The sequence below is a fragment of the Aedes aegypti genome, chromosome 3, assembly GCF_002204515.2.
Source record: "Aedes aegypti strain LVP_AGWG chromosome 3, AaegL5.0 Primary Assembly, whole genome shotgun sequence".
In the NCBI taxonomy this organism is placed as follows: Eukaryota; Metazoa; Arthropoda; class Insecta; order Diptera; family Culicidae; genus Aedes; species Aedes aegypti.
In genome coordinates, this window is record NC_035109.1 from 256,373,773 (window position 1) to 256,400,144 (window position 26,372).

Sequence of the window (26,372 nt, forward strand, 5' to 3'; positions counted from 1 at the left end):
ATATGTAGATTAGCTGAGGACAGTTCTTCCCGTTTATAAACCGAGCAGACAGGACAGACCGAGAGAAATACTGAAATGTAAGATGACTGAATTAATCACTTTTACAACTAACTGATCTTCAATAAATTACAGCTTTGTAGCTGCTAAGTCTGCAACTAAAAGACGGTGTTTGTTCTGACGATCGGGAACATTCTACAAAGATTTCATCCGAAGTTGGATGAAATTTGCCCATCGCAGGTCCCTGCCGAGGAGTACTGTAAACAGGAAGACGTCCGTAGGAAGAACGACCCACGATTGAAGACCAACCCTTATCATCGCAGCCGACGGGGAGCGGAAGGTTTGATAGCTGTAAACCAAGTCAGTAGAACCTTTATTAGCTTTTTTGCACCGCAGCTGTTGCTGCTGTAGTTTAGAAGTCATTTAGGCTAGCTTTAAACAACTGAAATTTGGCTAGTTAATTTAATCATGCCCAGAGACGGTAGAAACGTCACAAGTTCGGAGGGTATTGATAAGCCATGCAAAAAGTGCAATAAAATAGAGGGCGATGATAATTGGGTCTGTTGTGATGTTTGCGAAACGTGGGAGCATTTTCGGTGCGCGGGTGTCAACGAGTCTATCGCGGAAAAAAGCTGGAAGTGCAGTGATTGTCTCACTGATTGGGACGGTGCCGACGATAAGTCAAAGTCGGGAGTGTCGTTTAACGAATCCTCTGTGAGTAAAAGCAGCAGTCGTGCGTCTCAACGGTTGCATCTTAGTCTGCAGCATCTAGAGGAGCAACGGAAGCTGAGCAAGCTGCGTGCGGAAGAAGAGCTGCAGATGAAGAAGAGGGAGGAAGAGGCCAGACTACAACGGCTACAGATGGAAGAGGCAGCCAAGTTGAAACAACTGGACGAAGAGCAGGAATATTTGAAGCAGCGGTATAACCTGTTAATGCAGTTAGCTGATGAAAAGGATTCTTCCAGTAGACGGAGCAGAGTAAGCGTAAACAGTAAACGGACCGGAGTTAGCGTGAAAAGTAAACGTGACCAGTTGGAGAAATGGTTGAAGGTAGCTGCGGAAGGCGAAGCTGGACAGTCGAAGCCATCATCGTCGGAGCAGGGGGCTACCTTGCCGGTTCACACTGTAAGTGAAACTATTCAACCGTCCGGGGTAATTAGCGGAATGCAATTACCAGCTGTTTCGTTGCAAAATAGTTCGTCGCAGGTTTCAACCCATTCAAAGGTGAATCTTTTGCGGCCTCCTACATCGGAGATTATGGGAAACGTCCCGACGTTGGCGAAATCTTTTGAACAACTGCTGTCCAGTCAAAGAGGAGGAGTGTCCACAGTGCCAGCTTTTTCAGCAACGGTAGCGGGGCAATTTGAATCATTAGTGCCACTGCAACCAACAACTATAGTTTCGAATGCAGCACTTTCGGGGATGCCCGTTCTTGGAATCCGGAGCTCCAACTCGGTTTCGGGAGCTTTACCCACGGCTACATCGGCGTTGGGTACAGTAGTTTCTGCAGCTCCTATCATGACGTCGCATATTGGTTTGAGTGGTCTGATGCCTACAGTTTACGGAAGTCACTCGTACTACACGGCCGCGCCAATGGGACATCTTGCGTCAACAAATGCAGTTGTATCTGAAGGACCTGTCCAAGCAAATCCATTGCTAAGCAGTCAGTCTTGTGCTGCACCTCAAGGTATTCCGCTCGATACAACAGTTGGCTATGGAAATAGACCAGTGACTAACCCGGTAGTAACAAGTATGATTCAACCACCATTTGCTGCAGTTGGATCACTAGAACCTGGTTTTAGTGGAATGCGAATTAGTCCTTCAGTAGGTCCATCGAGTGCTCAACTAGCTGCCCGACAAGTAATGCCGCGCGAGCTTCCAAAGTTTAATGGCGATCCCCAAGAGTGGCCCATTTTCTTCAGTTCTTTCAAGAATACAACGGAGGTCTGTGGGTACACCGATGCAGAAAATTTGGCGAGATTGCAACGTAGCTTGGGAGGATCCGCATTAGAAGCAGTTAGAAGCCGTCTACTACTACCAGCTTCTGTACCATATGTAATGGAGACGCTGCACAAGCTTTATGGAAGACCGGAGATACTAATCAGTTCTCTCCTAAAGAAGGTGCGAAGCGTGCCACCACCTAAGTCGGATAATCTGAACACAATCGTCATTTACGGTTTGGCGATACAGAATTTGGTGGATCACATTGTCTTGGCAGATCAACAGGCCCACCTGTCGAATCCAATGCTACTTCAAGAATTGGTCGATAAACTACCCACTTCACTGAAGATGCAGTGGGGTACTTTCAAGCAAGGATTTGCGATCGTCAACTTGGCCACATTCAACAGTTTTATGGCAGGTCTTGTGAATGTGGCGTCAGATCTGACTATCGATGTTGACTCTGTTCAGAATCATCACAAACAATTCAGATCGGACAAACCGAAGCAGAGAGAGAAGCTGTTCACTCACGCCAATGAAGCATCGGGTGCATCGAATCAAGAGAAGGAGTCGGCAGCTGAAAGGACGAACGCAAAAGCCTGCTCGTATTGTGGAAATGAAAACCATCAAATTGTGAACTGTTCCAGCTTCAAATCATTAGACATCGGAGCGAGATGGAAGGCAATGCGCCAGAAAAATCTGTGTCGGTTGTGTCTAGTTCCTCATCGAAAGTGGCCATGCCACTCAAAGAAGGAGTGTGGGGTAGATGGCTGTCGTATTCGGCATCACAAGCTTCTGCACAGTGGTCAGCCCAGCCGAAGTGATCTGATTGAAACAACGAAGCCGACCGAAGCTGTACACCACAACTACCACCACACGAAGTCGTTTTCCCTCTTCCGTTATCTGCCAGTAACACTCTCTGGAAACGGAAAACAGGTGAAAACATACGCTTTCCTGGATGATGGATCGTCGTCGACATTATTGGAAGAGACGATTGCAGTTCATTTAGGGATCGAAGGCGAGCCGGATAATCTTTGGTTAGGATGGACGGGCAAGATCGGCCGACATGAAAAAGGCTCCAAGCGGGTCGGCGTAGAGATTTCCGGAACTGGCAAGCGGGAATCGTTTCAGATAAGCAACGTACGGACGGTGCGTGAGTTAGGACTGCCTAGTCAATGTTTGAACTACAGTGAGCTGTCGAAGGACTACCCACACCTACGGGGTCTGCCAGTCTGCAGTTATACCAATGCCAAACCTGGTATTATCATCGGGATTGAACATGTACATTTGCTTACAAGTCTGAAGGTTCGCGAAGGAGGGAAGAATGATCCAGTTGCAGCGAAAACTCGCCTCGGCTGGTGTGTCTACGGAAGAAATTCTGGGAACGAAGGAACTGTAGAACAGCTGAATCTCCACCTTGAACAAGAAATGAACAACAGTGACCTGTACGATTCGATGAAGAAGTTTTTCGCCGTCGAGGAAGCCGTTGTGGTAAAGCCCGTTGAGTCTGAACAAGATCAACGAGCTCGTCGTATTTTGGAAGCGACTACAGTGCGCCGAGGATCTAGAGTCGAGACTGGTTTGTTGTGGCGCAAGGAGAGCATCCACTTTCCGGAGAGCTACCAGATGGCGATGAGCCGACTTCGGGGACTAGAGAAGCGTTTATCCAGGGACTCAGAGCTTCGTAGACGAGTTAACGAACAGATCGACAGTTATGAGCAGAAGAAGTACATCACCAAAGCATCAACCGAAGAGGTCGCCAGTCTGAATCCTCACCGTGTCTGGTATTTGCCGCTAGGAGTAGTGATAAATCCCAAGAAGCCAAACAAAATCCGTATGGTTTGGGATGCGGCTGCGAAAGTCGGTGGAGTCTGCTTCAACGACATGCTCCTTAAGGGTCCGGACCTTCTAGTGTCTCTAATGGAGGTTCTGTTGCGTTTCAGACAGGGTAAAATTGCTGTGTGCTCCGATATTCGGGAAATGTTCCTGCGGATTCTCATCCGAGACGAAGACAAATGGTCGCAATGTTTTCTTTGGAGAAACAGTCCCGAAAAAGATGTGCAAGTATACGTGATTAACGTTGCAATGTTCGGTTCTACAAGCTCTCCGTGTACAGCGCAGTTCGTGAAGAATTGGAATGCGTCCGACTACAGTGAACAGTACCCTAGAGCAGTGGAAGCGGTAACCAAGAACCACTACGTCGATGACTTTCTCGACAGTGTCGACTCAGTAGAAGAGGCAGTGGAGCTCGTGAAGCAAGTTCAAGAGATACACTCAGCAGCTGGGTTTGAATTAGGGAAAATTCTCTCCAATGAGAAAGAAGTACTGGAGCGTCTAGGAGAATCGAGTTCAGCGATCAGTAAGCCCTTGCCTGTGGACAAAGACGGAGCGTACGAGCGTGTACTCGGCGTAATATGGGTTCCTTCAGAAGACATCTTCACATTCAGCCAGCACGGAGTTGAGGAAGTTCTAGGACACGAGTCGGTGATTCCAACGAAGCGTCAGGTGCTGCGTATTGTTATGAAGCTGTACGATCCATTAGGATTCGTTGCACACTTTGTTGTACAGGGAAAAATCTTGATGCAGGAGATTTGGCGCACAGGCACGAACTGGGACGAACCTATCGCAGCACAGCTACACGACCTATGGATGAGGTGGATCGAGCAGTACCGTAAGATCGACGAAGTAAGCGTTCCACGTTGTTTCTTCAGTAAATTTCACCCGCAACAAGTTAACGATATCCAGATCCATGTCTTTACGGACGCAAGTGTGTCAGCATGTGCGTGTGTGGCTTATTTGAGAGTGACAGTTGATGGAGAGAGTCAGTGTTCATTAGTAGCTGCAAAAACAAAAGTATCTCCACTCCGTGCGCTCTCCATTCCACGCTTGGAACTGCAAGCAGCCATGATGGGTTCACGCCTGCTACAGAATATCTGCTCAGCGCTCACAGTCAATATCCAAACCCGATATCTATGGACAGATTCAGCTACAGTTCTTACCTGGCTACGTTCTGACAGTCGTCGTTATCACCAATTCGTCTCTTTTCGCGTCGGAGAAATTCTGTCGCTCACCAGTGTGAATGAATGGAAATTCTAGAGAAAATGTAGCGGACGATGCCACAAAATGGAGCGCAGGTCCATCATTTGATCCAAACTGTCGTTGGTATCAAGGCCCAGCATTTCTGCAAGATCCGGAGAGCCAGTGGCCATCGGAGCGACCAGAAGTTACAGTGGAAACAGACGCTGCATGCGAAGAAATACAGTTCGTTTCAGTTCACCGCACAGTTGAGCAAGTGGTAGATGTACAACGCTTCTCTAACTGGAACAGACTACTACGTGCTATAGCATACGTGCACCGAGCTGTAGCAGTGTGGAAAAATCCATCAAGCGAGAGAAAACCGATCAGAATACTGAGTCAAAGCGAGTTTATGAAGGCAGAGCAATCACTTTGGCGGCAAGCACAAGCACAGGCATATGCTGAAGAAATTTATCTGTTAGGTGACGGACAAAATGTAGCAAAAGCAAGTTCGATTCGTGCGCTGTCTCCATATTTGGACGATTTAGGAGTTTTACGGGTCGGGGGCAGAATCGAGAAAGCTCCTAACATATCCTAAGAGGCGAAGCACCCAGTAATCCTGCCTAGAAGCCACAGAATCACGTATCTCATCGTACTCAGTTTTCACCAACGGTTCCTGCACGCTAACAGTGAAACAGTTTGCAACGAGCTGAGGCAGCAGTTCTACATTCCAAGGATGCGAACAGTAGTACGGAGTATTTGTCGCAGTTGCCAGTATTGTAAAATTAAGAAAGCTTCTCCAGCTCCACCGTTGATGGGTCCGCTTCCAAAGGTTCGTCTGACTCCTTTCATTCGTCCGTTTACGTACGTTGGCGTGGATTATATGGGTCACTTTGAAGTGAAAGTCGGTCGAAGCATTGTCAAGCGATGGATATGTCTGTTCACTTGCCTTACAATACGAGCAGTTCATTTAGAGCTGGCACACAGTTTATCTACGAAGTCCTGCGTAATGGCATTCAGACGATTCGTCAACCGACGAGGCGCACCACTTGAAGTCTTCTCAGACAACGGTACCAACTTTGTGGGTGCCAAACGTCAGTTGTCCGAAGAGATGCAGAGGATGAAAGTTATCAACGAAGACTGCGCATCCACCTTTACCAACGCTCGCACGCAGTGGCACTTCAACGTTCCGGCTGCTCCGCACATGGGAGGACCATGGGAGCGGATGGTGAAGTCAGTGAAAGTGGCGATGGCAGCCATTTCTGAAAGTCCGCACCATCCTAGTGACGAGGTGTTCGAAACAATAATGCTGGAAGCTGAAGGAATTGTTAACTGTCGTCCACTCACCTACGTTCCTTTGGATGCAGCCGACCAAGAAGCGCTAACTCCAAACCACTTTTTGTTGTACGGTTCGAATGGAGTCAAACAGCCAACAGTCACAGTCGATCAGACAGTCACTCTTCGAGACAGTTGGGTAATCGGTAACAATCTGGTGGACGAGTTTTGGCGCCGATGGGTGTTGGAGAATTTACCGATGCTAACAAGAAGAACGAAGTGGTTCGAGAACGTGAAGCCATTGAAGCCGGGCGATCTGGTCGTGATCATCGACGAGAAGGTTCGGAACAGTTGGGAAAGAGGACGAATCTTGGAAGTTTTTCCCGACAAATCAGGTCAGGTACGACGTGCGATAGTGCAGACAGCTCGAGGAATCTTCGCTAGGCCAGCAGTTATACTGGCAGTTTTGGACGTTGTCGGTGACGGTAGGAAGTCCGATGATGTCGCTTCAGAACCGGAAATGGTTCACGGGGCGGGGGATGTTACCGGCAACACTGTTGACCGCGAAACGAAGGTGAATCCACTGTCCTTTCCCTCGCGACTGAGCGGATTCCGCCAAGTGGAATGACAGATCACGGCGTACGTCAGACACAGAGCAAATAATACAACAGAATATTCTATATACAGTTAGTCAGCAGTTTGTACAGTGAATCAAAGAGTGAAGTGCACATTTGTCAATCATTATTTAGTAAGTTGAAAGAGAGTGAAATTAGTTGAATTCCTTTATTTCTATGCATTTATATTGTAGAGTTTCAGTAGCAGTTCCAAATACAGTAGAGACAGTTGAACCGCGATAAAGTTAGGAAGTTTCGCACTGAAGGTTTGTCCGATTCAAAGAATGTTCTAGTGAATTTATAACCTGAAATTAGAAATGTAAACAGTCTGAATTATATGTAGATTAGCTGAGGACAGTTCTTCCCGTTTATAAACCGAGCAGACAGGACAGACCGAGAGAAATACTGAAATGTAAGATGACTGAATTAATCACTTTTACAACTAACTGATCTTCAATAAATTACAGCTTTGTAGCTGCTAAGTCTGCAACTAAAAGACGGTGTTTATTCTGACGATCGGGAACAACTGTAAAATTTTCAGCGATGTATGTTTTTTAGTTTTTGAGATATAATTTTTTGAAAATAAAAAATCAGTCATTTTTCATCGGCACACACTGTAGGTCTCAGCGCATTAGATTTTTTATTTAAAAAAAATCATAACTTTTGAATAGCTTAACCGATTTCCAATCTTTTATTATGGAATGAAAGCTTAAAATTTCAACTATACAGACAAAATTGAAAAATCTGATAAAAATATGTTTAAAATATAAAAATTTCTAGTTTTTTTTTTCAGAAAATTTCATATATTTTAATGAAAAAAAACTTTTCAAAGTTTTCTATTTTATTCTATTTTTTCTGAAAAGTTGAAATCTTAAGCTTTCATTCCATAAAAAAAAAAGATTGGAAATCTGTTGAGCTGTTCAAAAGTTATGATTTTTTTAAAATAAAAAATCTAATGCGCTGAGACCTACAGTGTGTGCCGATGAAAAATGACTGATTTTTTATTTTCAAAATATTATATCTCAAAAACTAAAAAACATACATCGCTGAAAATTTGACAGTAGACGTAAAATTTTCTGAACTTTCAAGAAAAACTGAGAACAGCAAATGGTCACCCTAATCTAAAAATCCAAAAATACATGTATCCTTATTTCGGATAAGGAACAAAATAGCAAATTTTCACGGAATTCGGCGACCCACTAGATCGGTTTTTCATGGAATGGCTGTATTACTATATATATAAACGTAATTCATTTCTGCGGTTTGATTAGTTATAGTGTATATTAAAAAATAAGTGCCTCAAAAATAGAAAGAAAAATATGTAAAAGTTGGTAACTTAATTTATCACGCACATGCTGACAGACTATGTTAGATCTTAAATGCTTCTTATCATGTAAACTAATTCCAAAAAAAATCAGAAACATTTTTTCAAATAAATGTCAATACCATGTCGTTTTCATATCAGCTTACCTTAAAGCTTTAATAAGTGTACGCTGTCGGGTATCATTCAAGCTCATTGTGACTTGGAAATAATCCAATTCTAGCATGAGATGCTGCATACCACCATCTGTACCTTTGCTCTTCTCTCCATTACACTGACGTACAAACAAAGCCAGTCACTCATAGTCCTAAGCCCACGTCCACGATGAAAACTAGCGAGTGATGCCGAAGAAAATTCCTGCCGAACGATTAATTATCCACTAATGATGTATGCGGTATTTCACCGCCATTCACACAACATCCCACTACAGACACGCATACCGTGGTACAAAAAGCAATTTCACCAGATCGTGCCGAAATGCTTTCCGCCCCAATTTTATTTGCAATGATTATTTCTTGCTATCACTTTGGCAAAACTCTCTAGCACCATCCAATATACTACGTTTATTTCACTATTAAGTTTTAGCATTTTCCATGACCCTTATCTTTTCAACATCATATGGTGAGCACGAGCTGGGAAATTCACTTAGAAAACGATACCAAAAGCTTTCATCACTATTTCACCGCATTCCGTCTTTATCATCCTTCGACGCTAGCCCCATTCGATTGCTAGTTTTCCCTTGCTCTTTTGAGACAACCGCGATTTTCCCACAGCACTTTGCTTTCACATCAATTGGCACTTGAATAGATAGCACTTTATAACACTGACCTGGACACTATTCACACTTTGCCCCGGGCACGAGAGCACTTGTACGAGTTCACTCAAATACGCTTTTTTCGCTTCTATTCCATAAAACAGTTGTATCAAAGTCGAACAACGCCTCTCGCCTTACCCTGGTAATAATAATTTTCCAAACGTTTTCACTCTATCCATCATGATTCATACCAAGATACGGAACAATAAAATTCAAGTGAAAAATCACACCTATAGATACAAACGGCAGCGAACGGAACGAAAATTGATTTACTTGCACGACGGTCGAGAAAAATTTTCGATATGAGGCGTGCGCGAAGATTGTGAAAAACAAGGAACGTTACTTTTCCGATGCACTCACTCTCCCGTGGAAAAGACCTCTCGCAACGAAAAACAGTTTTCCTCGCATCCCATTGAGAGTATCTACAGTTCTTGGATGAGGCTGGTGAGATCAGAGTTTTGTTATCAGCGGCTAAATGCTGTTTGGTCCAGCCGAAGTGAGAGAGCGAAGCAGAGAGAAGAGCAAACCTACGAACTCAGCAGCCTGTTGATGTCGGTGACAAATTTAGGTGTGCGTAGCGGCCAGTAGTGAAGAAATCTCGCGTAACTTTTCAAAACGTCCTAAGTAACAAATGTAAACAAATCGAGATTATCATTGCAAATCATTTGCGTTGCACCACTTAGCAGCACACTAGAACACTCGTTCTGATATATTAACAACAAATTAATCTATTAAAAGCTTAACAAAATGACCAATGTTCAAAACTGCATCGCTTTTAATCAATTGTTACATTGGACCTTTGATCAGAGAACCAACCACATGTCCTATGTAACATTTATGAATAAACACGATTCTAATGTTACATTGGACTTTCCTGAATAAAGCTTTGGAATGGAGTTTAAAAGGTAGAATGATTTGTAGAAGCGTGTCTGAGACACTACTTAGATGTATAGAATGCCATAATAACTGCTTCTCAATCATTTCAGTCGATATTTTCAGAGTCGCACTGCCTCGCAAAATTGAAAACGCTCAAGTGACAAAAAGAGAATGAGTTACACAAAACTGTATTTTGGTCTTTTTGCCAAACCATGTTTTACCGTTTCGCCGGATTGGATCAGCTGCAACATCTCTTTTCATATTATTAGCGCATTGCGTGCATATAGGGGAATGATATTGAGCACAAGATTGAGCATCATGATGTCATTGTATTAATCTGATTCAGATGCATGGTCGATCAAGCATATAAATATGCTTCCCGGCAGCAACACGAGCAACGTACATGCGCGACTTGCTCACACATATTTGCAGAGCGATCAATCACCGAAGAGAGGAGAAGCTGTATGTATTTGTTAGACGTGGGCTCCTTTCTCGAGTTCCTACAACAAGATGGACGGCGTCGTCATCGTCATCATTCCCCACCGCAATTTCTTGTTTCAACCGACGGCTGGTGCTGATTGCAACACAACCGTCACCACCACCACATCATGCAGTGGGAAACTCTCACATGATCATGTGGGCGAAACCGTCATAAAAACGGGGGGAAAATTGAGGGAGAATCAGTGAGAGAGCAAAATGTCCTACATACAGCTCAACGTTTCCCCTCCTTCTGTTGTTACATCAAAACAAAGCACAGCTGGTGTCTCCGATTAGCACACCGCAACAAAATGTCGATTATCAGCGTATTGAGTGCATGTAGGGAAATGATATTCAGCATCATGATCTTATTGACGATCAAAAGTGAGGTTAAGTTGCGAAAGTTTTTCAAATTAAAATCAATATTTGCGGTTTCCTGTGCCTTAAATTGCAAAAATCTTGTCAGTTAAATGATTGTGGTGATTTTTCTTCCAAAGTTTTCACTAGAAATTTTTAATAAGATGCACTAATCTCTATTCTAGAAGAGCGCCATCTACGCATTTTAGCTTTGCGTTAGATCACCAATTGTATCAATCCGATTCAGATCCATGGTCGATGAAGCATATACATATGCTTCACGGCAGCAACACGAGCAACGTGCATGCGCGACTTGCGCACATATATTTGCAGATCAATCATTCACCGAAGAGCGGAGAAGCTGTATGTATTTGTTTGGCATTGGTTTCCTACAACACAATCGACGGCGCCGTCATCGTCATCATTTCCCACCGCTATTTCTTGTTTGCGCCGACGGCTGGTGCCGAATGCAACACAGTCGTCACCACCTGTCGTGCAGTGGGTAACTCACACACGAACAAGTGTGGGCGAAACCAGCATTGAAATGGGGGGAATATTGAGAGAGAAACAGTGAGAAAGCAAAAAGTCCCAAATACAGCTCAACGTTTCCCCTCCTTCTGTTGTTACATAGGACACATAGACGGGGGGGAAAAAGTGACGGCGTGGCATTGAATGAATCAAATTGTTGTTGTTCGTGAGAGACTTTAACCCGAAGGTCATTCGTCTCTTCTTCAAATGAATAAAAACAAAGCACAGCTGGTGCCTGCGATTATCACACCGCAACAAAATGAGCAGTTCAACTTGAATGTTGAAGCAGTTCAACGCACGTGGATACAAAATGAAATAAAACATGATTGTTGTGTGCTCAAATCAAAATATCCGATGTTACTATAACTGAAACAAAATGACAGAAATGAATGTCCAATGTAACAATTGTTGAAACAGAACGACCTATGTGATTTATCCTATGTACATATTTTTGGTCAAAACGTCCTATCTGATGTTTTTATAGATTTCAGTGTAATTTCCAAATAAATTGACAAAATTTCATTTCATACGTTGAACTCTATTACACTGCTTCCCTCTACAAGCAACACAGTGTGGAAAAATTGTTTCATTTTGATACAGTTTCAAAATATATTTTCACAACCTTCAAGCTCGATTTACTCGAAATGTGTGAATTGTTAGATAGGCCGTTTTGAAAAGTTACGCGAGAAATGCAGCGCGTTATTTCCATAATTCAAGTGGCTGCACTAGGACAAAACGCGAAGGGAAAAGGATGCGAAGTATGCTACGTTTAGGGATATGTATTATTAAAGAAAACAATAAATGTTCTAAACAAAATAAAGTTCTTTCAGCTGATTGATGTTCTGAGACTTCCTAAAACAATAAAAAACAATTCTCAGTGTAACACAAACAGTACTTTCCAGTTCTACTTTTCTGATCCTTTTTCGACCTAAGACGTGCTTTCAAAAGGAGAGTGAATCATCGATTTCACAACTTCATTCCAAAAAGTGGAGTTTAAAACTGTCTAGACTAATGAAAAAGGGCGTTTCTCCAGAATTAGCACTTTCTTCCAATCTTAAAATCGCATCAAAATTAGTAATCATTTCGATGCTTTTGACATTTTTTCAGAGCAGCAAAACGAAGCTGCCTCTAACCCAGGCACTTTGGTTCAAAAGACCACTCGTGGTCAGAATCTCTTAATATGGTACATCCAGGCGGTAGATCTTAAACCCCATTAGGGGAATCAAGTTTTTTTTAAATCGCATAAAAGAGACTCGCTTTTCATACACAGCTCGAGCGAGGTGGTGCTAGTGATAGCTGAATGCACGACCACATTGTGTTACTAACCTACTTCTCAGAAAGCGCGCATCATATCATCGTGCTGTGCGTACTCAAATTCTTTCAGCTCTCGGAAGTTTTCAAAACTACCTAAAGCAATAGACTACTACATTCCAGTGCTACAAAAACAGTACTTTTCGGTACTATTTTTTCTACTATTGGTACCTTGTTCGAACCCGTGCCTTCGTTTTTTAGTTGGACCCGTTAGCGAAAGTTAGCGGTGTTAATCCATCTTCGACACCGTATTGGAAAAAAAAACTCTTTAAAGGTCACTTTTTCTTTCGTTTATTCACTAAACGTGATTGCAATCACAAACAAATGGAACGGTGAATCTCTGAATTTACAACTTCCTTCCAAAGTCTGTCACTAAACATGGCAAAAATGTAAGAAAGAATGTTTCTTCGGAATACGCGCTTTCTTCCAAGGTTGAAATGGTTAATGTTGATAATTTTATCGAAATGATCAATCAGTTAGATGCTTTAGACAAATTTTCCGAACGTCAAATCGAAGCAGCCTCTACCCCAGACTGTTTGATTCAAGTGAAGAAACAAAATTGCGGGGGTAACCATAAGTCTAACTTTTGGGACTGCCCCTCGCGCAATCGAATCGTTGAGGCTCGTTCCTTGCAGATGAATGGCAACGTTTTTCTTGCCGGAATTGCTTAGGTATAATCTCCAACAAATTGATTCCACATTTGACTCCACCACCGCATCTTAAAAATTAGCTTCACACACTTTTTCCTCAACCAAACCTTTTAATGCCTTGTTTGTGCGTTTATCGATCGTTAACTTGAGTTCCAACGAACTGCGATATGAAATGATGTCCAACAGGAACAACTTGTTTATTTTTAATTTTATCAATTTTTGCAGTGGTAACTAGATTCAAACTTACAGTAAAATGATCAACAATGGTAAAAGTAAAGAGTACGACTGAAAACCTGTTAAAATAATATTACAATTAAGCTTTATATGGTGAGTATAATCAGAGTGTCCGAATATTGGTACCGTCCGGATTTTGATTCACCACGGTACAATACTGACACGAAAACTTCAATGAACATTCTTGGGCAAAATGATCACGCTTGGAGCAATTACGGCAGGATGATTGAGCTCGCAAAAATGACTATCGGCTTCGAATCGACATCTTCAGAAAATCTGGACAAGTGTGAAGTCCATGAATCTCCGTACACGAGGGACACTAAGCGTTGTTCGGCTGTACGGTCCCTGAATAACCCGTTTCCAGAATGCTATTTCTCAGAATGTCCCGTTTCCCCGAAAAGTGGAGCAGTTTAAATAGGCGACTGGGACTGGGACAGAGCCTGCTTCTCAGCTTAGAGTTCTTATAAGCATTTGGCTGGTACAATGATGCCCAGGGAAGTCAAGGAAATTTCCATTACGAAAAGATCCTGGACCGACCGGGAAACGAACCCAGACACCTTCAGCATGGCTTTGCTTTGTAGCCGCGGACTCTGACCACTTGGCTAGTCATCTAGTCATTCTCGGCTATGTACATGTTACCAAAAATGTTGAGGACGGCAAAACTCGTAAGAACCGCCAGTCAAATAAAGAAGGGTGCATATCAGGAGACCACTACGTTCACCACCCTGAAATGTATAAAGATATGACAATTATGAGTCCCAAAAACTTTTCGGGGAAGTGGGTTATTCGGGTAAACGGGATATTCTGGGAACCAACATTCAGGGGAAAGTAGCACAACCGTTATTGCTGACCTTCGCTGAAAATGGCTAATGGTAGAAATTCTAGCAAATCCTTGAAAGTGTCCTGATGTTTCGTAGACGAATGTTCTTTCCACCCTCCTCGTGTAGTGGGATCGAGATGAAAACTAAAGAGTTCCACCAGCAACACATCCTTGTATTCGGTTGGCTGGATAATCTGCTCTAGTGTCTGAACCACACGGGCGAATCCATCGACCAAATTGTGCAGTTCCGTGATCGCCATTTGCTAAACGAAGGCAATTTGATAATTGCTTGCGCTTGCCTCTTCTTAAGGAGCTTGTGGTTGTTGTAGCGTTTTAGCAACGTCTCCCAAGTAACTTGATAACTGTCCCTGATGATCTTTAGCGAATTGTTCGGCGTCCGTTTGGTGCTCGATGAAACACAGCCACAAAAGATCGAACGGTAAGCGTTAGTGGGGAATATTGTACATGCTTCGGCAAGACATTTACTATTTTTGTTCTTACATACCAGACCGGTAGTAGAACAACGACGCTTTAAGGATGCAGGCCAAGTCCGAATTCCCAATCATAACTATCTTAATTAATTACGGCCATTTTTTCTGTTCAGAACATAAACCACTGCAACAAATATTTGATTTATTGTAGTATATCCCGTGTCCTTTGGTATAGTGCATGTCGTGTTACTTCGTCACTATCGAGAACGACCATAACGGCCAAGGTTTCCATAAGGATTGTCCAATCAATCAATCCTATTGACTAGGTAGGCGGTTAGATTCTTTCACACGATTTCGAATGGCCGAAGGATTCTCTGACGACGGCTTGAGATGGTGACAACTCCTTTTGAAGATTGTTGAGATAGCGATGGATTTATTCAAAACACTGCAGTATGGCGGAAGTCCTTTGTCCGAGAATGGCTTTTTGCTGGATGTTCTTGTACCGTGATGCATCAATACCCGGACGCTTAAGAAGAGGCAAATGTTCAGTCTCGCTTTTAAACAAGTTGTTTTCAAATTAGAACGAAATTCAATTAGGCAACACAGATATTTATATTTAAATTAGAGGAGAATAACAAATTTGAACTAAGATTTTATGATAAAATTATGAAAAACGTCGAAACAATCAAGCTTGTATTGTCTTTAAATCCGGACACTTGAAGCATTTCTTGTCTATATTCCCGGACACTATTGAATCGAAATCCGGACATCCGTGATATAAAACGAAATATTAAAAGAAACGGACCTTCAGCCATCTAGCTGGACGGACTATAACGTAACACAAGACAACGGACAAGCATGCTCCAGTGGCACGACCGAGAAACATTCCTGACGAAAAGTTCCAACGGCTGAAGCGGGAATCGAACCCACACCTCATGACACGATACGCCTAACTGCCTGATGGCTTTTAACCGCACGGCCACGACGCACACGAAATAAAATACAATATATAAAAAAATGTTCAAATTGAATCGTTTGTTACATTTATGAACCGTTGATGCAGGCATTTGCTTTATGATACTTAAGAGGATAAAACATTTGCAAATTGGTGGTTCAATTTCCGCAACTGAATCCAAACATATGCGTTTTGGCACTTGTTTTTTGAACTTCAACAATAATTCACTCACACAGTCATTCTCAGCGTAAAACTACCTTCTAACCAATCACAATGCTTTACCTATAGTGTTTTTCAGGTTTTATTTAGATTTTCTTGACAAATATTATTGAACAAACGTAAAACATAGTGCCTGAAAATTATGTCCGGATTTGAAGCCACTTTCTCGTAATCCCGGACAGCCTTTTTTAATCCGTTCAACACATATTAAGGTGATTTCTTTACGACGATAGTGCTTCAGAACAATTGAACTTATATTAGTTTCACTACTCGTTTCAAAACACTTTCTAGATATTGCAATTTAAGCAAATTATTAGCAACTAAACTTTTTGGCGCGTTCGTAGCCTCTCGTTCTAAAATGACTCACACTTCAAATATACCACGTCTGTCAGGAGAAACTTTTTTATTTTTATTTTTATTAATTATCAGGCAATGGTATCTAGATTACGTATGATTGTGAAATGATCACCAATGTTGAAAGTTAGAGTTATCATAAAATTTTAACGTTTTATTTCATAACTAAACCTTTAAGTAATGAATAATATGAAAGTGTCCGGATATTGGGTACAGTCCGGATTTTGATTCACCATGGTAGTCGAAGCGTCGAGATTCGACCGATCTATGGTCTGACGGGAGAGGAAATCCGGTTCCAAGGACCAGCATATGTCGAGGATCAATCCTACCTAAATTGATTATGACCTCCACTCAACCTTCACCAGAACGTATTTCCTTTTTCCATGTCCAATCCATTTGAATCCAATTCCTATGTCCTGGCCATCCTCAAACCCTCGAGATTCTTGCCAACTGAAATCTGACAATTTTTCATCCGTTATGCACCTTGATAAAAATGTGGGTGAAAACTCAGAAAAAAATTGCAATCTATATGCCATTTTTACAAAAAATCTATACTACATTTTCGGAAGAAAACCGCGATCGCAATTATTTTGCGTTTTATCAGGAATTTTCTAGAGATATTGGTCCATGTGCGAGAAATTTCAGACGCTCTAATGAATTTGAACGCTTCAAAAGATCCCGGCCCGGACACGATTCCACCAATATTTATGAAAAATTTAGCAAAAGAACTAATAGCGCCATTGTTTTGGCTTTTTAATAAATCCCTTGAATCCGGAATCTTCCCAAAAATATGGAAAAGCTCCTTTTAGTGCCTATCTTTAAATCAGGCCGAAAATCTGACATACGTAATCATCGCGGTATTGCCATTATCTCTTATATTCCAAAATTTTTCGAGACAATTGTCAACGAAAGGTATTTTTTCAAATCAAAAATAGAATTACTATTCTATTCTATTCTAAGCGCTTGCACAGCCAATATTGAAAAGCATCCTGGAAATACCTATTTTTTTCAGATATTTTCTTGTCAGTATTAATATTTGCAGAATATCAGCAATACGATACAAATATTAAAATGGCCAGGCCCACTGTGCAGACTTTGGGGTTCAAGAAAATTGAAAAAATCATGACGATTAGGTTATTCACGCATGAATAAACTAATAGACAAAAAATTTCAATTCAAGGAAACAAGAAACGGGGACAACCGTACCAACCGTTTCGATTCAGGGTTATAGGTAATATCGTTGGGAGTGGCGTTGCTAAGAAAGTTAATGCACACTCCATTGTTGTTCTCCTGGGTTGGGACATAGGTATTTCTTCCTCATGTCCTGGCTCAAGAGCCTTGGTTTAAACGCCTTTGCTCGCTCTCTGAAACGAGATGGAAACTTATTGACCCTTTCCCGCAATAAAGGAAGGAAAACTGTTTCCCATAAATCATAAAAACATTTGTGCAAAATAATTAACATGATTCCAAGAGTATTAACTAACTAATGTTCAAAATGTAGATACAAAAATAGATAAGGATATGAATACTTGATTCATTTTACCAAATATGTGTGCAATTTGATCATAAATTGTAACACTGAGTATTAAAAACAATCACACCAAATTTCAGTGGTCTGGTGTGTTTGTACTCCTGGATTGTGGATCCCGCTGTTACCACCAATGACTCTGCATTGCGGCACTCAACAGTAGCTTTGTAGTGGTCAGCGAAGACAGCATTTTCACTTCTAGGAGCATTGGTCTATTGATGAATTTTTCCGTCTGCTACGTATGTACTCGGACGCTAAGATTAACACTAAATTTTGCTTCTTGTTGATCCACAAAGCCAACGCAACTTCCTCCAACTGAATCGGCTCGCACTTTGATGGAAGTTCGGCAGCAGGAAAACCTGCAGCGCTTGATAAATCTGCTTGATGCACACACTTCAAAATTGGACTTGACAACGTAAATAAGCAATAAATGTAGCAAATAATCAAATATAAAACATTAGAAAAACATAAAAAAATCTTGAATTTGACGGACGGAAATTTTTTCATGTCCTTTGTTGAGCACAGCACACTACGATCTATCCTTCAAATCAAAAATAGAATTACTGACACAAAACACGTTTTCTTCAAAGGTCGCTCGACCTCAACAAATTTACTTCAATTTGCTGACTATTCATTGAATGCGATGGACAATGCAAATCACGTAGATGTTCTTTATACGGACTTTAGCAAAACATTTGATTGCTTGGACATACCAATGCTACAAAAAAATGGGAATCGAGCCAGGAAGGCTGTCATTCCATGGCTTGATCGCAAGGGTTTCATTTGGCTGTCAATCGCAAGGGTTTCATTTGTAAATGATATCGTTTCGCAACGTATTGATTTCACAGAAATCTTATCAAAATTAAATTTCTATATTCTTTTGTAGCATATTCTTGACAAATCATCATCGACCAAAAAATATTGCCAAAAACGGGCCTCTAAATCAAATGATGATCATTTACAACCAACATTGCGAATGTATTGACTTTACCATGTCTCGGCAAAATCTAAAAACATACTGCAAATCCATTAGAAATCGCAACACATGAAATAAAACAAAATGAAATTGACATTACTTACACTACACTTTTTTTTTCAATATTTTTTATAAATATCATGATCCTTGTATTAAAAATTAAAGTTAAGAAAATATGGATATGTAAAATGTACTAGTCTACGTCGGTTGATGAAAATAAATAAATGTTTGACATTCCAACCCTAGCCACATGTTCGCACATTTTGCAATGTGTGTACTGAATAATTTAACATGCATATTACAGTTATTACTAAAACCCACTTAAAATATAGATCTGAACTCAAAAGAGATCCAATTTTTTCGAATTTTGTAATAATCACCTAGATGGTGGAGTTGCTATCATTATTCATAGGAGTACAGAACATCAACTTCTTCTCACCAAAGTTTTTGGAACGTTGGGTGTTCCAGTTGGACCACAACTTACTAAATATACGTTCATAGCTACGTATTTCTTTTTTCAATGCATTGATCTACAGTATCGGACATATAAAATGCACCAAAGCCTTTTTCCCATACAAGATGATCAACTTTAGAGAGCTATATCTCCACCGATTCTTTTCATTTTTTCTGTGACACTTAAAGGTTGAATTTTGACATAAAAAATGCACCAAGACACAAAGTGAAGTAGCAGAAAAACTATGCGTCGTAGCATCTTGGTGTCTTCAGCGCATTTGTTCATTGCGTGATAAGGACCAAATGCGCTCAAGACACTGAAAGGACACGACGCATAGTTTGTCTGATACATTACTTTTCGTCTTGGTGCATTTTTTATGTCATATCTGTAACTTTAAAACCAATAGTTTTCACACAACTTTTTCAATAGTTATTAAAAATTGAGGTAATTTGTAGTTCGTCACAGAAAAAATGAGAAAAATCGGTTGAGAAACGGCGGAGATATAGCTCTCCGAAGTTGACCATTTTGTATGGGAAAACGGATTTGGTGCATTTTATATGTCCGATACTGTAAGTTTATATATTGCAGCCTTAGTTCATTTTAAATTTTCCGGGGAAAAAACTGTTGATGATTGTTTGCTGGCATTGATTCTTCAGGCATATAACCATACCGATAGGGGACGGACCTGGTGTAGTGGTTAGAACACACGCCTCTCACGCCGAGGACCTGGGATCGAATCCCATCCCCGAGATAGTCACTAAAAAATTTCAGTGACGACTTCCTTCGGAAGGGAAGTAAAGCCGTTGGTCCCGAGATGAACTAGCCCAGGGCTAAAAATCTCGTTAATAAAGATAAAAAAAAAATAAAAAAAAAACCATACCGATACACTTTACCCCACTTTCCCCCATCATTCGACACTCAGCTGAGTAACTTTCCACCGGCAGAAAGTATGATTTTGGCACGCATCCAGCAGCTGATGCGGTGCGAGCGAGCGTGATGATAATACTGCACAACAAAAATTGACTGGCAGTTGCAAATATTCTCTCTTCTCATTGGCGTTACACGCCAATCGGAGCACAATTTGTTTCTGAGATCAATGCCCTCTATACACTACCATAGTGTACAACTATGTTTGATAAAGAAAGACAAATCTTTGATTTAGCATGTCAAGAATATTCCGAGTCCTGCCACCTCTCGATGGGTCTTAGTTTATAAATGCTTCCCTGCAGTCAGAGCTGCAGAAAGACTCGTCGTGGTAGCAAATCGTACGTACGGCAATATGATGAAATGGTTCAAAATTCTGTCTAGGAGGTAGCTGTTGAAGCTTCATTTCAATTTTCACGTTTTCGGTGTATCATTCAATGCATCACTGTGAAACAGTTAGAGCTGTAGGCAGATTCGTTTAGATGGTAAAGACGGGCAGATGTAGTCTAAACCAATTCGCTCTTTGCTGCTCTATTCCGATTATTAGACTTGTAAGTAGGTGGTAGTTTGCAAGTGGCTTACATTCAGTATAAATTGATCTTTGAACAACATTTTTCTTCATTCTTGATTCAAAACATTCAATATCAGCACTTCTAGTGATCCATAATATGCTTAGCTTAGCTTAGACTTACTACACATATCAATGGTTGCTATTCCGTGATTGATCGAAGTAGGAAAGATGCACAAAGAATCAACTAAAAGATCAGTTCGGCTGGGACTGGCCACAATCTTCTTAATCAAACCTCAGTTTTAGATGAAAACTTGATCGATTGGTCACTACCTGGTGGTGACCAATCGATTAAGTTTTCAGCTCAAACGGGTGTTCGGTTCTCCAGATTTGTGCTCTTGAAAATTTTAAGTTTGGCTTCGATTCATCTTCACCTTAAATGTGCATAATTCAGTCACGGTGCCCCGACAGACCGTTATTATGAAAAAAAATGTCCATCAAATCTGAGCTCAGGGCTCGATTTCTGAGGCCATTCTGCACCTCTGCACCAATTTTTAAAAAAAATCCCTTGAAGAAATCTCGAGAAAACTTGATTTGAAGTTTTTGACTTAAAAATTTCAATATAGGGTAAGTGTACCAGTTATGGGCATAATGGTTCCCTATTTCGCCGTACGTGATACTTTGGTTATTTTCAAATTTTTAATCATTCTGTGTGTTTTAGTATTTTGATATCAAATGAATCTTGATGTTGAACATTCAAAAATTTTCAAAATGTGAAAGTTTTTGGTGGCCAATTAGGGAACCACTATAGCCATAGCTGGTAAATTTTCCCTAATCCTTATTACAATTTAGCAATAGCACTGAAAAAACTACTTACCGGAGTAGCTTAACTTACCGGAGTAGCTTAAGTATGTTTTTTTATAGTTTACTGGTTTTAATTTAATTGATTGTCGTTTTCTATGTTTAACTGGTTGAAAGATAAAACAAATAAATTCACAATTAACAATGTTATTATTTTGAGAAAAAAAAATGATCCGAAAATAAATGTAGCACAATAATAGTTAGAAGATAAGCAACGTGAATATGTACTTTTATAGTCGATTAGAGCTAGTATCAACCGTTTGTGTCGAATCTGGAATGATTTGGTTGCTCTGGTACGCTCACGTCAATATCAGAATGATCATAGGCGGATGTCTTCCACGGGGCCGCTGAGATCCACCTGATTGATGCAACTTTATCCTCCGGCATTCACACTAAATGACAAGCTCACTAAAGTTTGCCTTTTTTTATCGCTCCTATTTACAAATAAAGGTGCTTAGAGAGACAAGAATAAGCGTTTTATACAGGGAAAATTGACAATGATGTTTCATTTAGGCATATTTGCATTTATCGTTGCCCTCTTTGCATTACTATTAGCGTGTTTGCTCAAAAAGACACGCGGCGTACCCCAGAAGAAAGGAACAACCGCAGTTTTGCCACAGGACTGAAACGGCTGTCATCCATCGAACAACTGGAGTGAAGCCAAAAATTTGGTGCTGGAGAAGGTGCTGATTTGACAGCTCGCCGCAAAAAGTTCAATTAGGCACTAGACATACGCGATTTACAATCGAAGTGAATGCGATATTCTCATATATTTTACTTTTTGGGAGTTCAAATTGTATTTGATTGCACAATTAACCGTGATTATAAGATCATTCAGCCATGTATAGTGTTTGTCACAAAATCAACGTTGATTTTACGTACGCGTTTTTGCTCATGCGACATGTTGCTTACGCACGGAGTTTATTATGCACAAAGCTTCAATTTGTTTACTTCAGCACTAGCGCCGTGCTTAAAGTTGCTGGCTTCAAGAACTAGTGCTTTCTTCAGGGGGTTGGGTTTTGCTCCCTTTCTACTTCATTCTTATGGGAGATAACATTGCGGTGTTTCATCGAACACGGTTCCTTTCCTGTACCATTCGCCACGTGTTTCGGGCTAATGCGCGTTTTTGGATACTTTACAACAGCAGTGCGGTGTATCATATCCAGCGAACCAGACAATATTGAAAACTGATTTTTCGAAACACTTTTCATTGTTGTACGATAAAGAATCGCGTACACAGCAAAAAAATCTTAAATTTACATGGAACGTAAAGTTTCATGATTGTCATGTGAATCGAATTATCATTTGATATTAAACGATAAATAATGTAAACTGCCTCATTGCATTCAGGAATGCTTGCAAACTTGAGTGAAACTGAAACATTTCATAATCTTGCATCCAACATTCGCCAATGTTGCATGCTTTCTTGCATCTTGAGAGTGAAATTGAAAACAAGATCGCTCAGTTTACATGATTTCACGTTGAATATTCTGCCAAAAATAATGCACATGGATGGATCGGCGGCGTGTCATTCCATGTGCATTATTTATGATTGAATTTTCAGCGGGAAAATCATGTAATTCAAGCCGTTTTGCAAGCAACATTCTTTGAGAGAATGCGTTTCGCGTTCAATATTAAGGAATTTGGTAACAATGTTGTATATGATAGATGTGTTTATAGGTTTTATCATTGAATAATACATGAGAGATGGCTTTACATGATTGAAACTAAAATAACGTTACGTGTAAATCTAAGATTTTTTTTGGTGTGTAGTGTTTTGGTGAAGTTGTTACGAAATAATGGAGCTATAAAGTCAGATAAGCATTTATCAAGCAACAGTGTAGAAATGTCTTTTCCCTGTGCAAGTTGCGGGTCCTTACGTAATCCATAAAAGGAGATATTCGCAGCCAGAACACGTGTTTTTACTACACGGGAAACATTTTTTTTTATTCTCTAATTTTGTTTGTTTAAGCTGTATTCGCCGCTAAGCATCACATCAGCTGAGAACCGTTAGATCACTGGCCTAACGCACAGTACCTGAATACATTACAAATCAGTGAATCAATTGTCACCTTACACGCAGCAACAAAGACATTGTCATCTTCTATTCTTGTTGCAACAATTTCGTTCCGCAACATCAGTTTATCATTACTGGATCAGAATATGACAATGATCGATCACAACGTGCGCAGCGATTTTCTGGGCTTCGCATTGCAATTTTCGAGAACTTTCTCCGTGTTGGTAAACATTGACACATTATCGAACAGCATCCATAAAACAAATTTGGTTTTGGGCGCTCTGTGATTGTCATGACAATTTTGCTTTTGATTGTATCCTTATCCGCAACAGTACGGACAAATTGTGAGCGAGCTTACTTTGTTGTTTGTTTTTCGTCTGTTTTGATGACAATTTGATTCACTGTTACAAATACATTCTAATTCTATTTTTGGATCTGATTGCCACGTTTCCTCTGCGCAGCCGCCTCACACAGGTAGGGACGAAGAGCTGCTGTTGTTAATCAGTCCATCAGGAGAACGGGGTAAGGATGTCCATTTTCATTGCCATTTGTCGGTTGCCAATTATCCGAATCAGTTAGAGCAGATGCTCTAGAAGAGAGGCCAGCGAATTGACGAAAAGTTGTTATGGGGAGGCTGGGAATCAAACCCATGACCATCCGCTTATGAAGCGAACGTGCAGTCAACTACACCACGTTGACCCCAACACACGGGAAATATTATTATCACACGTCACAAATGTTGTATGGCCCTTAAACAAATTCATCTATATATCCATCAAACACTGCTTCAGCACCAACACATCTGAACCTGCTTCTTTCTCTACAAGCAACTATATACGTTTGGGCAGAGTAAAAGACATTCAAAACTTACTACACTGCGATCGACTCCAATAAAGTCATCGTCTGCAAAATCAAAGAGTATTTGCGAGAAACCGCAATATTGAACAGTAAATTCGGAAACTCATTTTATTTAAATTACATTCCATGTAATTCAAATAAAAACAATAGGCTCTTTGTGTACTATTCTTACACTTGATTGTATTTGTCAGCTTAATCAGCTTAAACTCTTATTTTTAAGTCTATGGTATTACCTGCAACAGATAGATTTTTGTTACTGACTCGAACGTGACCTATAAATCAATAAATAGATTGACGATGAATCCCGAAAATATAAAAATGAAGTATAAGGTTGCAAGTAAAAAGAGTGTAAGTCCTAGTGATGTTGATACTTAAGTGGTACTTACTGGGGATTTGTTTGAAGTTGTTAAAGAATTTTTAAATCTTTGAACACTTGTGACATATGAGAATCATGTTTACTGTGTATTTATAATCTTGTTGTGGCTGAGAATGTTGAAGAGGATATGTTTTACGTAAAGCCTCAGCACTAATCGGTGGAAAACTAGACGTAAACATCAAGAGTTGTACCAGATGTACAAAGAAGCAAATTTTATTAAGCAGACTTTGGTGGGCTGGTCACTTAGTGTGAAAGTCGAAAAATAAGCTGCTCATTAATAATATTCAGCATTGAATGTTTCACGTTTATCGAACGTAAGATCAATTGATTATTGAAATTTAATTCTTAGATTTCATTCTATTCAACCAGGGTTTCTCAACCGGTGGTCCGCGGACCCCTAGGGGGCCGTTACGACTTTTCAGGGGGTCCACGAAGCCATAAATGTGTAATTTTTCATGATTGATAAATACATGCAAGGTATCCTTTGTTTTGTATAGAGCATTAGTAGCAGGGTTCAGATTTCAAATATTAAAAAATGGACTTGTTAAATTTTAATGTACACAATGACATGCAAAATTTTTCTGTCAAAAAGATATTACAATCCCAATTTTATCTCACTGATTTTGATTTTTTTTTTTTTTTCAAATATGACTACGAATCTAATCTCGTCCCTAGAGGTATCCATAGGAATTTACATAATTTTGGCTTAATCATTGGCAGGTTTTTCCAGCTTCCTGGCAAGACCCAGGAAAAATTTCTTGAAAATTTCTTGGCGAAAGAAATTTTAAATTCTTCTTTGTTTCTAAATATTCAAAGCAACCTTCTTGAATTTATTACCTCATTTTTAGTGAGATTTCGACTTATATCTGTCCTAGTGATCCTATAAAGATTTCTGCAAAGATTCTTAATCTGGCTAGACTTTTGAAGAATTCCTGGCGAAATTTTAACGAACTACTACAACTTCTTCAGTTGGCTTCTCAAAAGCTTATTACAAGATTATTAAATAAGTCCAACATCTAAACTTCTGGACGAAAATTCCGAATATTATGATGGAAAGCTTGAGAAGCCCAAAACAATCTTTCTAATTTATTGAATATTTGTAACAAGCCAGCAAGAACTTTTATTAGAATCAGTACAACTACCTGATTTTCTATTGATTTTGGCAAGATACTTCTTAGATGTTTATTATCGGACTCTTAGAAAGAAGTTAAGTAAACTTTTGGTAAGATTAGTAAATTTGGTGGAATTTTTTATTTATTTATTTTATTAATTTTCTCCATCTGACACGATTGTCTTAATGAAGATTGATGGGGGGAAAAGCCAAATTGAATTGCTAGCATGGTGCATAAATCAAGTTGGCATAAAAACCCCATATCTTTTCGATAATGATTTACACATACATAGCATATAAACGTCTGGCAATACAAATGAAAATACTAGTAATTAAAACACAAATATAAACAAAATTACGAAATACATAAATACAAAGAATTATTAAACTAGTAAACAATTTAAGCTTCACTTTCTTAAAGGAATATTCTGATCAGACATGTAAAAGTCGTAATGCTCAGCAGTTTCATTGTAGCGGAGGGCCATAAATCTCAGGGCATCATGTTGTCCATACCGACTGTTGCGGCTTGGTAAATATAAGAAGTTTCGTCGACGCAGGGGACGTTCGGGAACG

The 26,372-nt window shown here is 40.2% G+C and overlaps 1 protein-coding gene across 6 annotated transcripts in view; it reads right to left on the reverse strand.

The window, feature by feature from the left end:
• LOC5575316 overlaps positions 1-9,546 on the reverse strand; it is a 64,272-nt gene extending 54,726 nt beyond the window's left edge. Inside the window, exons 1-2 of one of the 6 annotated variants that reach the window (XM_021850660.1) lie at positions 9,205-9,545; positions 8,310-8,517 (exon numbers count right to left, since the gene is read on the reverse strand). The gene's annotated coding sequence lies outside the window, so the exon portion shown is untranslated. Of the gene's footprint in view, positions 1-8,309 lie in introns of all 6 variants that reach the window. The other 5 variants (XM_021850655.1, XM_021850659.1, XM_021850656.1 and 2 more) reach the window with 5 other exon arrangements.
• Positions 9,547-26,372: the final 16,826 nt, after the last annotated feature.